This window comes from Teleopsis dalmanni, chromosome 1, assembly GCF_002237135.1.
Source record: "Teleopsis dalmanni isolate 2A chromosome 1, ASM223713v2, whole genome shotgun sequence".
NCBI classification, from domain to species: Eukaryota; Metazoa; Arthropoda; class Insecta; order Diptera; family Diopsidae; genus Teleopsis; species Teleopsis dalmanni.
Window position 1 is genome coordinate 132,201,527 of NC_051846.1, and position 13,898 is coordinate 132,215,424.

Sequence of the window (13,898 nt, forward strand, 5' to 3'; positions counted from 1 at the left end):
ACCCTACAACGTCATTACAAACTAAAAATAAAACTTTAGTAACTAAATTATATGATGACCACATTATTGATAAAAAGGAGAAAGAAAATTTAATAGCCACCACTACTTATCCTCCTAGAATTTATGGCTTACCAAAGGTCCATAAGGAGAATTTGCCACTTAGGCCCATTTGTTCTTGCATTAACTCACCAGCGTATAAATTATGCCAATACATGGCGTCCATCCTTAAAAATTTAACAAAAAACTCTATCTATAATGTAAAGGATGCAATAGAATTTAAAAATAAAATCAACAATTCCTATATATATGATGATGAGAAAATGATCTCTTTTGACGTTACTTCCTTATTTCCTAGCATTCCTCTTGACCTGGCTTTAAAAATTATAGAGAAAAAATGGAACATAATAAAGACTTTTACAACAATTAAAAAAGCCTTATTTTTTGATATTTTAAACTTTTGTCTTAAAGACAATAACTATTTCAATTTTGAAAATAAATTATATACACAAAGAAAAGGGATGCCGATGGGATCACCAATTTCACCCATAATAGCAGATATTATTATGGAAGAGTTACTAGATAACTGTCTTGAAGAAATGGTCTGCAAACCCAGAATCATGACGAAATGACGTTGACGATCTGTTTGGGATAGTAAAAACAGATAAAATTGATGAAACTTTAAGAATATTGAATAACTTCCATAAAAATTTTAAATTTACTATGGAAGAAGAAACAGATAATATCCTTCCTTACCTTGACATCAAATTGTTAAGACACAATAATTACATCTTTACCAAATGGTATCAAAAACCAACGGCATCAGGAAGGATCATCAATTTTTATTCAAACCATCCATACCATGTAGTGCAAAATACAGCAAAAAATATGATAAAAAGAGCTCTACATCTAACCGATCCAACGTTCCATAATGATCTACAGAAAGAATTTAGAAGAATTCTAAAGAAAAATGATTTCCCCTCTTCCAATGTGGAAAAAATTATCAAAAATATAAACATCTTTCAGAATGACACCAGAAATAAGGATAACAGAACATACAAAAGCATTATACATATTCCTAAACTCTCTAACCAAATACTGACTTCTAACATTCATGACAAAGCAAATTATAATATCACACTAAGATCTGGAAATACAATAAACGCACTTTATTCCAACTTAAAATCAAAAATAAATAACTTGGACAAATCGAACGTAGTATACCAAATTAGTTGCAAAGGTGATGGGTATGACGTCTGTGATCAGGTATATGTTGGAACGACAAAAAATAAATTAAAAACAAGAATGGCTGGACATAAACACAGCATAAAAAATAAAGTCGGTGTGGAAGCCAAAACAGCCCTTGCTTCACATTGTATTTCCACACACCATGAGCCAGATTTAGAAAATATAAAAATTTTACATCAAGAAAATAATCATCGCAAAAGATACTTCTTGGAGATGCTTGCAATTCTAAAAATTCCACCTGACATAAGGCTCAATTTTAAAACTGATGTTGACAACTGTGCCCAGATGTATAAAAGTATTATACATCAATAAACAAGTACAGGATTAATAACTTAGTATTAAACATTGGTATTATATAATAAAACATTGTACTTTTCCTTACATATATTTACATATATATAAATATATATATATACATATTTACACACACATTTATCCTTTTGTCTACCATTATGTATTATAAGTGGTTTAGTATTTGAATATAATGTTTTAGTTTCCTGATGATGACTTTAGACTAAAGTCGAAATATCGAAGAAAAATAAAAATTATTGAAAAATCAAATTGTGAATTTTTAATTTTTGTTTTTTATTTTTAACAACAATAAAATAAAAAAAGTTTTGACCAATTAGCCTATATAAAAATAAACACTTATATTTTTGTATGAAAAAAGTGAAAAACAATAATTTCATACACGCAAATATAATGTTTCTTTATTTGATCACAATTTTTAAAATACAACACTTTGTATAAATTAGCCACGCCACGATAGATAAGGTACGCACATCGCCAACCCGAAGTAAAAGAAGGAAGCGGAAAGAAGAAAGGAAGCCAAATATTATTGTTTTCCAGACGTCAAAATGCAGCTGTCGCGCATAAAATTACTAAATGGGTAATGCCATATCGCTTGGTTGCTGTGCCAAATCTCAAACATCCTGCCCGGCTGGACGGGTACATTCAGGATGCTCTACAAGCCTGCATATTTTTTGGATAGGTCGCATGCATTCGCCTGCTGAATGCTTGATCGTGACTACTTGTACCAAACCGTCTTCGCCTGGGTGAAGTTTAATCACCTTGCCAAGCCGCCAATGTGTTGCTGGTAGATTCTCGTGCCGGATAAGCACGACATCGCCTATGTTGATGTTGTCGCCATTCTGATGCCATTTAGAACGTGGTTGCAAAGTTGAAAGATATTCATCATGCCATTGTCGCCAAAAATGCTGTTGCATTTGCCTTAATTGTAGCCAGTATGATAATTTATTGCTAGGTACCTTGCCATTAGGTTCATCTGGCACTGCCAATAGAGATCTGTCAATTAGGAAATCTGCAGGTGATAGAGCCATTTTGTCGTCACAAGTGTCATGCAATGGTATAAGTGGACGTGAATTCAAGCAAGCCTCGATATGTACAAGTAGAGTATGTAGCTGATCATAGTAAATGGAATGGGTGCCAACAATGCGTAGTAAGTAGGTGCGCCAGGTGGCAGAAAATGCCATTTTGTGCCTCGATTTGCCAATTGCTGTTGAGAATATTAATTATGCCAAGCCTATAAGTCAGCGGCCATTAAACGATCTGCGTCAATGAATTACGTGCCATTGTCACTGTATAAATAGTTACATGGACCACGCCGGTTCACGAAACGGGTGTATGCATTTATGAATGCCTCAGAAGTGAGATCTTCAGCCAGTTCGATGTGCACTGCCTTGGTTACCATGCACACAAAGATTGCCACGTAAGCCTTCCGCACGGTTCGTACAGCCTTTGAGCCAATTCGTATGTTGAATAGACCGCAATAGTCTAAGCCAGATTTTGCAAATGATGGAGATGGGTGACCCGAGCCTTTGGTAATGTCGCCATACGTTGTTTTAGCATTATGTGATTATGCCGCCTGCAAATCGCGCATGAGTGTATGCATTGCTTGACCAAAATGCGTGCCTGTAGAATCCAATATTTGTGTCGAATCATATGAAGCATAATTTGTATACCGCCATGAAGTTTGTCCTGATGCACCTACCATATTAAAAGCCTGGCCAATGTGCTATCCTTCGAAAGAATGATTGGATGACGCTGTGGCTCTGCCACCCTCGCATTCTGTAGGCGTTTGCCTAATCGCAATATATTGTCCGCTGTGGAGTTGATAAATGGACTCAGTGCAATGAGCTTGCTGGATGTGGATATGGGTTGTGCCTTTTTCAGCTGCTTGATTTCCGCTGCGAAATATTTCGCTTTCTCTGCCTTGATGTGGTGATTTAAAGCAATGTCCATTTCGCCTGTACAGATGTGTGTATGTGAACGAAAACGCTGATGTGCCTTTTTGCAACGCAATATATATGCAGTAGTGCGCAATAGCTTGCCAAGATGACTGAATCGGTCCAACAGATCTATGACGACCAATTCATCGCCAGCAGTGTAGTGTGTCTGTAATGCGGGTTGACCTGTTACCTGCAATGCCTTTACCTTAACTGGTTTTAACTCGCCTTCCATTATTGCCAGCTCTGCTGGTGCACAGTGGTGCAGCTCATTGATTGAATAATCAGTTGAATTAGGACCGTGCCACCATAATGCGTAATTATGCAACGCCAAAGGGGATATGCCACGACTGGCGCAATCAGCTGGGCTGAGTTTGGTAGGAATGTGATGCTAATGCCTGATATCTGTCATCGATTGAATGCAGCCAACGCGATTAGCAACGTACTGCTTTAATTGTGATGTGTTTTTGCGTAGCCAACATAGAGCAATATTTGAGTCGGAGTATAGAGTGTATGCTACGTGCTCCAAATGCAAAGCCTGCCTTGTTTCGTGTAAAAGAGTAGCCAACAATTGCGCAGCACAAAGTTCCAATCGGGGTACTGTTACCGAATGTAATGGTGCCACTTTAGTTTTTGATGTGATAATGTGACTAGTGATATTGCTATTGTGGTTTGTTGCCAAATAGAGTGCTGCAGCCATTGCCTTGACACTAGCATCGCAGAAGCCGTGAAGTTGTATTTGATATCCGGGTTGCATGCCTATCCAACGCGGTATTCGCACTGCCTCCACTTGGGACAGCTGTTTTCGGTATATGAGCCATTCTTGCAACAGTTCAAGTGGTAATGGGTCATCCCATGCCAATTTTGTCTGCCAGAGTTTCTGTATGAAAAGTTTAGCCGTAATGATGACTGGTGCCAACATGCCAATTGGATCATATAATTTTGCAGCATCGCTAAGCACTTGCCTTTTCGTAAGATGTTGTGCATCATAAGAGCTGACCTGATAGAAGAGTTCATCGGTGAGTGGATCCCAGTGCAAGCCAAGAACAGTAGTTTCTGCCAAGTGCGGATTTAGCTGACATGGATCAGCATCGCCAAGAAGATGTGCCAAGACTTCAGTGCAATTCGATTTCCATTTCCTGAGATAGAACTGACCGTCAGCCAAAGCAGATGAGACATCGGCCGCCAGTTGAATCGCCATGCCCATAGAAGGTGAACTCTTAAGGTAGTCATCTACGTAGAAATCATTCATGATGCTGTGCAAAGCAGTTTTACCTAGTAATTTATCTGAGAGCTTATAAGAATTGTCTCTGCCACATTGCTGCATAGCGCAAACAGCCAAATATTTGGCACTGGTTGTGCCATATGTAACGGTAGTCAATTGATATGTGCGAATGGGCTGATCGGATGATTCCCGCCAAAGGATCTGTTGCCACTGCCTGTGCCTCTCGTCAACCTTGACTTGCCTGAACATTGTCTCCATATCAGCTGTGAATGCTATTCGATGCTGCCTGACGCGAAGCAAAAGGTTAAGTAATAAATCCTGTATTGGGGGGCCAGCGAGTTGTGTATCATTTAATGATATGCCATTCGATGTTTTTGCGGAAGCATTGAATATGACTCGGAATTTTGCCATGACTGCATGATGTGGAATGTAGTATGCCTGAGATGGGTCGCCTGAATGATGCTGAATAGAGTGCATGTGACCAAATTGTTCGTATTCGCGCATAAAAGCCACATATCTTTGCCTGAGCTCTGAGTTGGATGCCAATTTTCGTTCCAACTGGTGAAATTGCCTGAGTGCCATCTGATGTGAATTGCCAAGTGGTGGAGCATCTGGTGTAAATGGTATTTGTACACAATAACTGCCATCATCCAAACGCTTATGTGTGCTCATAAAAATGCATTCGCAAAGATCAACTGCTGCTGGTTTATCGTCTTTAGCCATGTCAATTTCTTTGAATTCAAATAGCCTGTGTAGAAGGTCATCAACTCGCTCATCATGCGTCTCCACACGCAATGCCATAGATTGTTCCGCCTTGTAGTTATGCACGGCTGCTTCGGCTGATCCGAGTACAACACAGCCTGATTGCGTATTTTGTGCCACCATAAACCCACCCCCGTATGCACGTAACTGCACCACTTGAATAAAACCTGAGATTACATTGAAAATTTAAAAGAATGCAAAATATATTCAAATAAATAAATATTGTACCTACTTTATTTATTTATTATTTAAACTTATACTGTTTATATTTTTAATATTTATTTTATTTTAATAAATAAATATAAATATTTAAAGCTGCCACTACCGACGCTAAGCTCAACAGGTTTCAAAACAAGCAAATGCACAACACAAGGAACTTCAAAAAAAGCTTTTGCGCAAAGAGCTTTGTGTGAAAATTGATGCGCGCGCATATTAACTACGATGAAAGCACAAAACAGTAACTACGTCAAAATGCAAACCAAGCTTTGCGCTACGTTAAAGTTTGGTCTGATGCGTATATAAGAAGACGCATTTACTTAGAAGAGGCAGTTAGTGATCGAAGCTTGAAGTCATCGGAGTTCGTGGTAGACTCGCCAAGTGAAGCATTGGGAAACATTACCGGAGCTAAGTATAAAGAAGCACTTTTATATTATTTTTTGTTTTTTTATATATATCTTTTATCCCTTCCCCAGCAAATATATAAGCGTGAACACGTTTATAATTTGCTACCAAATCCTTGCATAAGCGTGAACACGTTTATAATTTACTACCAAATCCATGAATAGCGTGAACACGTTAAATCCTTTCTCCAGCAAAATAATAAGCATGAACACGTTTATAATTTGCTACCAAATCCGTGGATAAGCGTGAACACGTTTATCCTTTGTCACTAAAACTTATATAGGCGTGTACACGTCTATATATTAACATTGATAACCCTTTACAATAGGTATAGAAGAAAGGAAATCAGCTGAAATACACAAAACCATCAAAGAACAATACGCTGGCATCGAAGAAAGGAAATTACTATCAACATCAACATCAATAGCAACATCAATATCAATATCAATATCAATATTAAAGTCAATATCCTGTAATAGGATAGAAACATAGAATAATTAAGACGATTGATAGTTTTAAAATAAATACTTTAATAATGAAAAGAAAATTAAAACAAAATTTGAAACACGGCCTTCTAACATTTATAAATTTTATTGTAACGACCCAGGACCAACACCTGAGTATTATCCCGGCAAACAGAGCGACGAAAAATTGTCGTTACACAATGCCATCTGCCAACAATTGGCCCCATACGTCTGAGCCAAGCAATGCTTCTATAACACCAGTTTCGCCAAATTTCGGGTCTGCCAAAGGCAAATTGCGTAAATGCTCGAATGCCAACAGTTTTCCATGATTGGAGCCACAGGGATTGCTGAGGTAATTTTGTTGATGATGTAGAATTCAACATCCAACTCAAATGAAGCATTGACAGTCGAAAATATGCGCAAGACTGCCCGGCCATTAGTATATGAGCGATTGCCACTGCCAACGCCTTGTATTTGCAATGCACTTTTCTGCTTCCGCAAAGCCAGTTGATTAAAATATCGCGTACTCATTAGACTTACCTGAGAGCCTGGATCGCATAGAGCTCGATACGAGTCGATATCGCCAAAGCCATTTAAGATGCGTATTTGTGCTGTTGCCAAGAGTATAACCCGATTGCCTTTAGTAGCGAATGTCTGCCTTGGATGGTGTAGTCACTGATGCACACGTGGTGGGATGCCAGCCTGGTTCGGTTTCGCTGGTGCCTGAGGTGTAGTTTGTGCCTGCTGTTTGGACTCTTGCAAAGGAGGAGTTTGCGCTGGTGAACTTCGACATAGTAGAGTGTGATGCCTGCCATTGCACATGCGACAATTAGTTGAGCCACATGTCTTAGTGGAATGTCTAGGTTTCAAGCAATTGAAGCAAAGATTCGAGCCTTTGAGCAATGTGAAACAGTGATAACTAGACTATGAGCTCGTGTCTCCAAGAATGTAAGCAAATCTGCCAAAGGAGGAATTTGATTAGTGGTGCGGCTCACGCCCCATGCCTGTTACGTAATTGTTGGTAACTTTGCCACTATAATGGGTACCGCCAATGCATCCCATTGATCCACGGGTAGGTTCATTACCACAAGCGCTCGCAAGGACTCTCGCACTGTATCAATCACCGAGAGCAACGCAGATGTTGACTCAGCCTGTGGTGGGTTGAAGCCAATTAGCCTAGCCACGTGTATTTCAGACAACTGTTTCGGATTGTCGTACCGAGCCTTCAGTGCAGCCTATACCTCATCGTACCAGCCACTGTACATGCCTCCGACAAGTGCCACTGCGTCATCATGGACTGCCTCTCGCAGTTTGCCAAGCTTGTATGCCTCTGGAAACTCTTGCGAATGCACCAATGTCTCGAATGTGTCCTTAAATGCCAGCCAATTGTTCATCGTGCCATCAAACTTGGGTACCGCCAATCGTTCCAACTTAATTGCCAAGCCTTGGGAAGACGCAGCACCGCCTGCCATATTGGAAGGTGCATCCGTACTTTGCGCATCACAATGGGCCAACTTACGCCGCAATGCAACGCAAGCCTCGTTATACAAGTCCTCCACCTCGTCCCACAACTTGATGTGAGACCTTAATTCAGTATCATCTCTTGCCCAAGCCACCAACTCAGCATTTGCAGTTTGTAGTTTGTCGAAGTGTGCCTGCAATGTTGCACGATCTTGCTGCATGCAAAAGCCATCCTCAACTGAGTCATCCGCCAATATTTTTGCAGCTACCCGCTTTAATGATGACCACGCAGCCGAACGCCTATTTAAGGCAGCCATATTTTCTTCGTATAAAGCCAAAAACGCAATTTAATTTTTAAATAAAAACCGAAACTCCCGGGTTTCGGCACCAACAAATGTATGAAAAAAGTGAAAGACAATAATTTCATACACGCAAATATAATGCTTCTTTATTTGATCACAATTTTTAAAATACAACACTTTGTATAAATCAGCCACGCCACGATAGATAAGGTACGCACATCGCCAACCAGAAGTAAAAGAAGGAAACGGAAAGAAAAAAGGAAACCAAATATTATTGTTTTCCAGACGTCAAACTGCAGCTGTCAAAAACTACTAAATGGGTGATGCCATATCGCCTGGTTGATGTGCCGAATCTCAAACAATAATAATATTATGTAAAAGAAAAAAAGAAAAAAAAAATTGAAAAGAAAATATATTTTTTTTTTCTCTTTTTTCGAAACTTATAAATTAAATCAAAGTTTCATAAACAATATTTGTAATATTCTTTAAATGTGTACCACTCTTTCCTTTTTATCTTTGTTGATTCGTTTAACCATTATCGTACTGGATATTTTTTCTTTTTTTTTTGATTTATGGAAGATATTGCCATTTATATAAGTGAGGTTCAGGCTATTCTTAAAAACGCTAAAAAGCTAGTATTAGATGATATACAAAACCTACTTTAGCTACCAAGTTAGGTAGATTAGATTATCTAAAAACTCTTGTCGAGTCAATTTATTTAACAAAAAATTTAGAAGAGGCTTCCGTCTTGAAAGAGGTTTTCTTAGAAAAGTATATACAGACAAAAAACTATCTTGTAAAAATGACTACACCTGAGCTAAGTATGGTAACCACAAACCAAATAAATAATGCACCAATTGATATTAACAACAGTACAAATACAACGAATAGAATGACGACATACGACACAGTGATAGTGAGCGTAGAGGTTTCTCTACCTACCTACATTCACGGGAAAGTTAAAAAATTTAAATTCTTTTTTAAGGAGATTTCAATTCTACGGTAAAAAGATAAGAGACGAGAACAAACAGGAATTTTTAGAGCATATTGTGAAGTGTAAACTACACCATAATATAGGGTTACAAGCTTCACCAATAGGTTTTCCAAATTCTTTGGAACAGGTGGTAGAAAAACTCAAGTCAACGTACATTCCAAAGGACACAGTGTCAACACTCTTACAGAAGATAGCGGAAACCAGGCAAGGCCACAATCAACCAATCACAGATTATAGTGATAAAATGGCCAAGCTATTAGCAGACCTGAATACAACGTCTTTACTAAAGAGAAATTACAACGCAACTTCTCCACAAGCAGAAGGGATGTTAGCCACAAACGCAGAGAATGCATTACTGGCATATAAAAAAGGTCTCAATGCAACGTACTCACAGACAGTACAAATGGCACAATCACAAACTTTCCAGCAGGTGAGAGAGATCGCTGAAAGTTTAGTTTTTCCCGAACAAAATCAACGAATGTTGTATTACCGAGGTAATACCCATAATAATAATAATAGAATTAATAGAAATAATAATCGGTATAATAACAACAATTTACGTTTTAATAACAGAAATTCATATAATTCTTTGGTTTTCGAACCATCAGTATACCACGATATCACTTTTGGTTCAAATCCAGGAGTGCCATTTACCCAGTCCAATCGATCGGGTATGAGGACTTCGAACTTCCTACTGAAGTCCGTGCATGTTGATAACAGGTTGTAGCCTAGCTGCACTCATAGCTGCTGTTTTTTTAATAAAGAGGTGCAGAGGGGTTGTTCAAGAATGAACATTGTTTTAATTTATATACCATAATGTTAATTATATAATCTTATTATTTTATATTATCTGTTAAAATTATATTTTATTTAATTCGATCTTTACATGACTCTGCATTTAAAAGTTCTGGCAGAATGTTCAATAATGAACATGTTATTTTAGGACATACAATCCTAAAACTATTAAAATTAAAATTGTATCTTTTTGTCAAACGCTGGCAGGATGTGCCTAAATTTATAGTTATTTATTTATGTCTGTTATCGTTTAAATTCTTAGAATTAAATAAGAAGGAAAAAACACGGGTAATAAAAAAATCCCAAAACTAAAGATATTGAAGAATATTAAACACATTTTAAAATACATGGCACCGTATCGATAATAAAAATATAATTGTAAAATAATAAAAATCCTACGTGCCAGAATTTTATGAACCTTTGCGACAGCAATAAAATGCAACTAAAATTATACAGTCCACTAAAATAAATGATAACAGGCAACAAATTATTTCAACCCTTATTTGTAAATGTAGTTAAGTTATGTTAAGACAATTTTGTATAAATAGAGAATAATTTTCAAAATAAAATCAGTATCAAACGAATACTCAAGCTTTTTATTTGACATTTTGGTCCTTCGAAGTCAATGAAATTGGCTAAATATAAAATAAAATTCTTCAAGTGATCCCCCACCAGTGGTAAGACACTTGTAAGAAAATATTAAACCTTTCCTAAAAAGAAAGAAAAATATATTTAATTAGTTAAAGTGATCCCCCACCAGCGGTAAGACACTTAACTAATAATAAAATAAATTTAGAGCCTTTTAAAGTCTAAAACAAGTTCAATAAGAACAAATATAAATTTAGAGCCTTACAAACTCTAAATTACAAGTTCAATAAGAACAAATATAAATTTAGAGCCTTACAAACTCTAAATTACAAGAACAAATAATAAAATAAATTTAGAGCCTTTTTAGAGCTTAAAACTCTAAATTACAAGTTCAATAAGAACAAATATAAATTTAGAGCCTTACAAACTCTAAATTACAAGAACAAATAATAAAATAAATTTAGAGCCTTTTTAGAGCCTTAAAAGTTCAATAAGAACAAATATAAATTTAGAGCCTTACAAACTCTAAAAATTACAAGAATAAATAATAAAATAAATTTAGAGCCTTTTAAGAGCCTAAAACTAAAAAGGTCAATTAAGACTAAACAATTTTTTGTTATAACTTTCATTAAGGAAGATTATAATAAAAAAGGATTTATTATTTTAGCTAAATAGCTAAGATTTTAAAGATATAACGCCTTGGCTGTTCGAAAAGAACGCCCAATAACATTGGCTGAACCTAACAGCCTTTAGGAAAAAAAGGTACTTAGGAAAATCTTCCAGGCCAGAAATTAGGACGTTTCTTCTTTTTGTCGGATAAATAGGAAATTTATATACATTTTTCTCATGTTTTAGATGAACCAAAAAGAAAAATTGAGAAAGATCGAAGAATATGATCCAAATCTAGCACGCCATCATTCCTATCCGAAATACACGCCAAGTGTAATTAAAAACCAAGGTCCGAAACGGCTTACCATAGAGGAGTATAGAAAGAGGCAAAAACCAATAAGACTACCAAGTCCAAAACCTCCAGCTAAGAAGAAAAGAAAACGGGCAGGGAAGGAATTCCAAAGGAGAAAAAAGTTCGCACTTCTGTATCAGCAATTACATCTTCAAACAAATAAAGAAGACAGGTTATTAATTCAAGAAAAAATAAAAAAACTTAAAAATAATAAAGATAAATAAAAAATATTTCTAAAAATTATAATATTTATTGAAATGGGACTAATAACAGCAATTCAAACAGACTTACTAACAGCTCAATATAAGCTAATAGAAAAGTTAGAAAAGTTCATACAACAAGCTAAAGAAATAAAAACTAGGAATCGTAAAACTGAAGCTTTAGAAGTATTAGAAGAAGATTGGAAAAATTTTTCTGAGAACGATAAGAAATTAAATAAGTTTGGAATAGAAGATATACCATATTTTAATGACGCATTATATAACCAAACGAGAGAAAAATATATTGGAGTAAAAAATTTATTAAATATGGAAAGTGAAGAACACAAATCAGAAGATGTAGAAGAAATATTAGTAACAGAGACCAAAAAGAAAGACAAATCAGAAGATGCAGAAGAAATATTAGTAACAAACAAATCAGAAATTATAATAAAAACTGACGAAAATTGGGAGATGTCGGTACATTTAATCAAAAAATTAGAAGGAACGGTTCATCGTATGTTACATAATACTCCTGATACTTATGCACGAAATTTATTAATACAAACAATAGAAAAATACTACGAAGATCTACAGCTTATATTAGAAAAATTAAATGACGAGCAAACTATTCATTTACAAAAAATATATAAACTAAAAACACTTAAAAGCGAAATTGAAATAATATTAAATATTAAAGCTACTGATGAATCCAATAAGCAAATAATTCAACTCACTGTGCAAAGACAAATTGAAACACCTCCTACAAGATTACCTGATTTCTACGGTAAATTTGAAGAATGGCAAAATTTTGTAGATCTATTCACAGATTTAGTACACTATAATCATATGTTATCATCTTCAATGAAATTAGACTACTTAAGATCCCATGTAAAAGGAGAAGCACGTATGGCAATAAGCCACCTATTAAATGGGTCATCAGCAAATTACGATACTGCTTGGTATACACTGAAAACAAGATATGAGAACAAACGGTTGAATTTCTCACAACAGTTAGATAAGTTACTTGATATGAAAACAATTAACTTATCATCAGTTACAAGCTTAAAAACTTCACATGATACAGCTAAACAATGCATTCAGATGATTGAATTTAACTCAGATAATGATATTGAATCTAATTGTGACAAATTATTTGCGCACATTATTTTGAGAAAATTAGATAAAGAAGGTATACAATTATACGAACAGCACGTTAAAAAACCAAGGCAGATACAGATGTTAAAAGATGTATTTGAATTTTTAGAGCAACAATTCCAAACTCTTGAAGCTCAAAATAGGTTGAAAGCCACAAGAATAGATTCAATTACTCTAACATACGTTTCAAAAACTCAAAACTTCCATTCGATGCCAATGTTGTAATCAAATAGGACATCGAATGTATAATTGCAGCAAATTCTTGGACATGTCAGTTAGTCAGCGAACAACGATAGTACGTAATAAACAACTATGTGAAACATGTTTAAGTCATAATAATCGCAGTAAATGTTACTCTATGTTCAGATGCAAAAAATGTAATAAAGCTCATAATTCTCTTTTACACATGGATTACAATCAAAAAAATGTTAGAGTCAACACGAAAACTAATAAAGACGAGAAAACCTGCTCCACAATAATAAAAAAAGACAAGAAGAAAATAACTCTACTCCCAACTGTATTAATCAGCACGAAATCTTCAAATGGAGATAATCATGAATTGAGAGCTTTGATTGATCAAGGCTCACAAGTATCTATGGTATCAGAAAAAATAGCTCATTCATTATTGTTAAAGAAAATTAGATATAAAACCAAACTATCAGGACTATCTAATGTAAACATGGCTACATCGAATTCAAAAGTATTTATGGAAATATCATCGAGATTCAATAATAAAAATAAAGTTAAAGGAGAATTTTTGGTGATATCCCATCTAATAAAATTATTGCCAGAAGAACCAATAGAAGTTGAAGACGCTGTTTGGGATACTTATAAGTTGGCGGATCCTAAATTTAATAAAAGCGATCGTATTGATTTAAT

The 13,898-nt window shown here is 35.6% G+C and overlaps 1 protein-coding gene across 2 annotated transcripts in view; it reads right to left on the reverse strand.

Annotated features, from left to right (window-relative positions):
- Positions 1-13,898, reverse strand: part of LOC119668745 — a 308,120-nt gene that overhangs the window by 266,483 nt on the left and 27,739 nt on the right. The window lies entirely within an intron of this gene.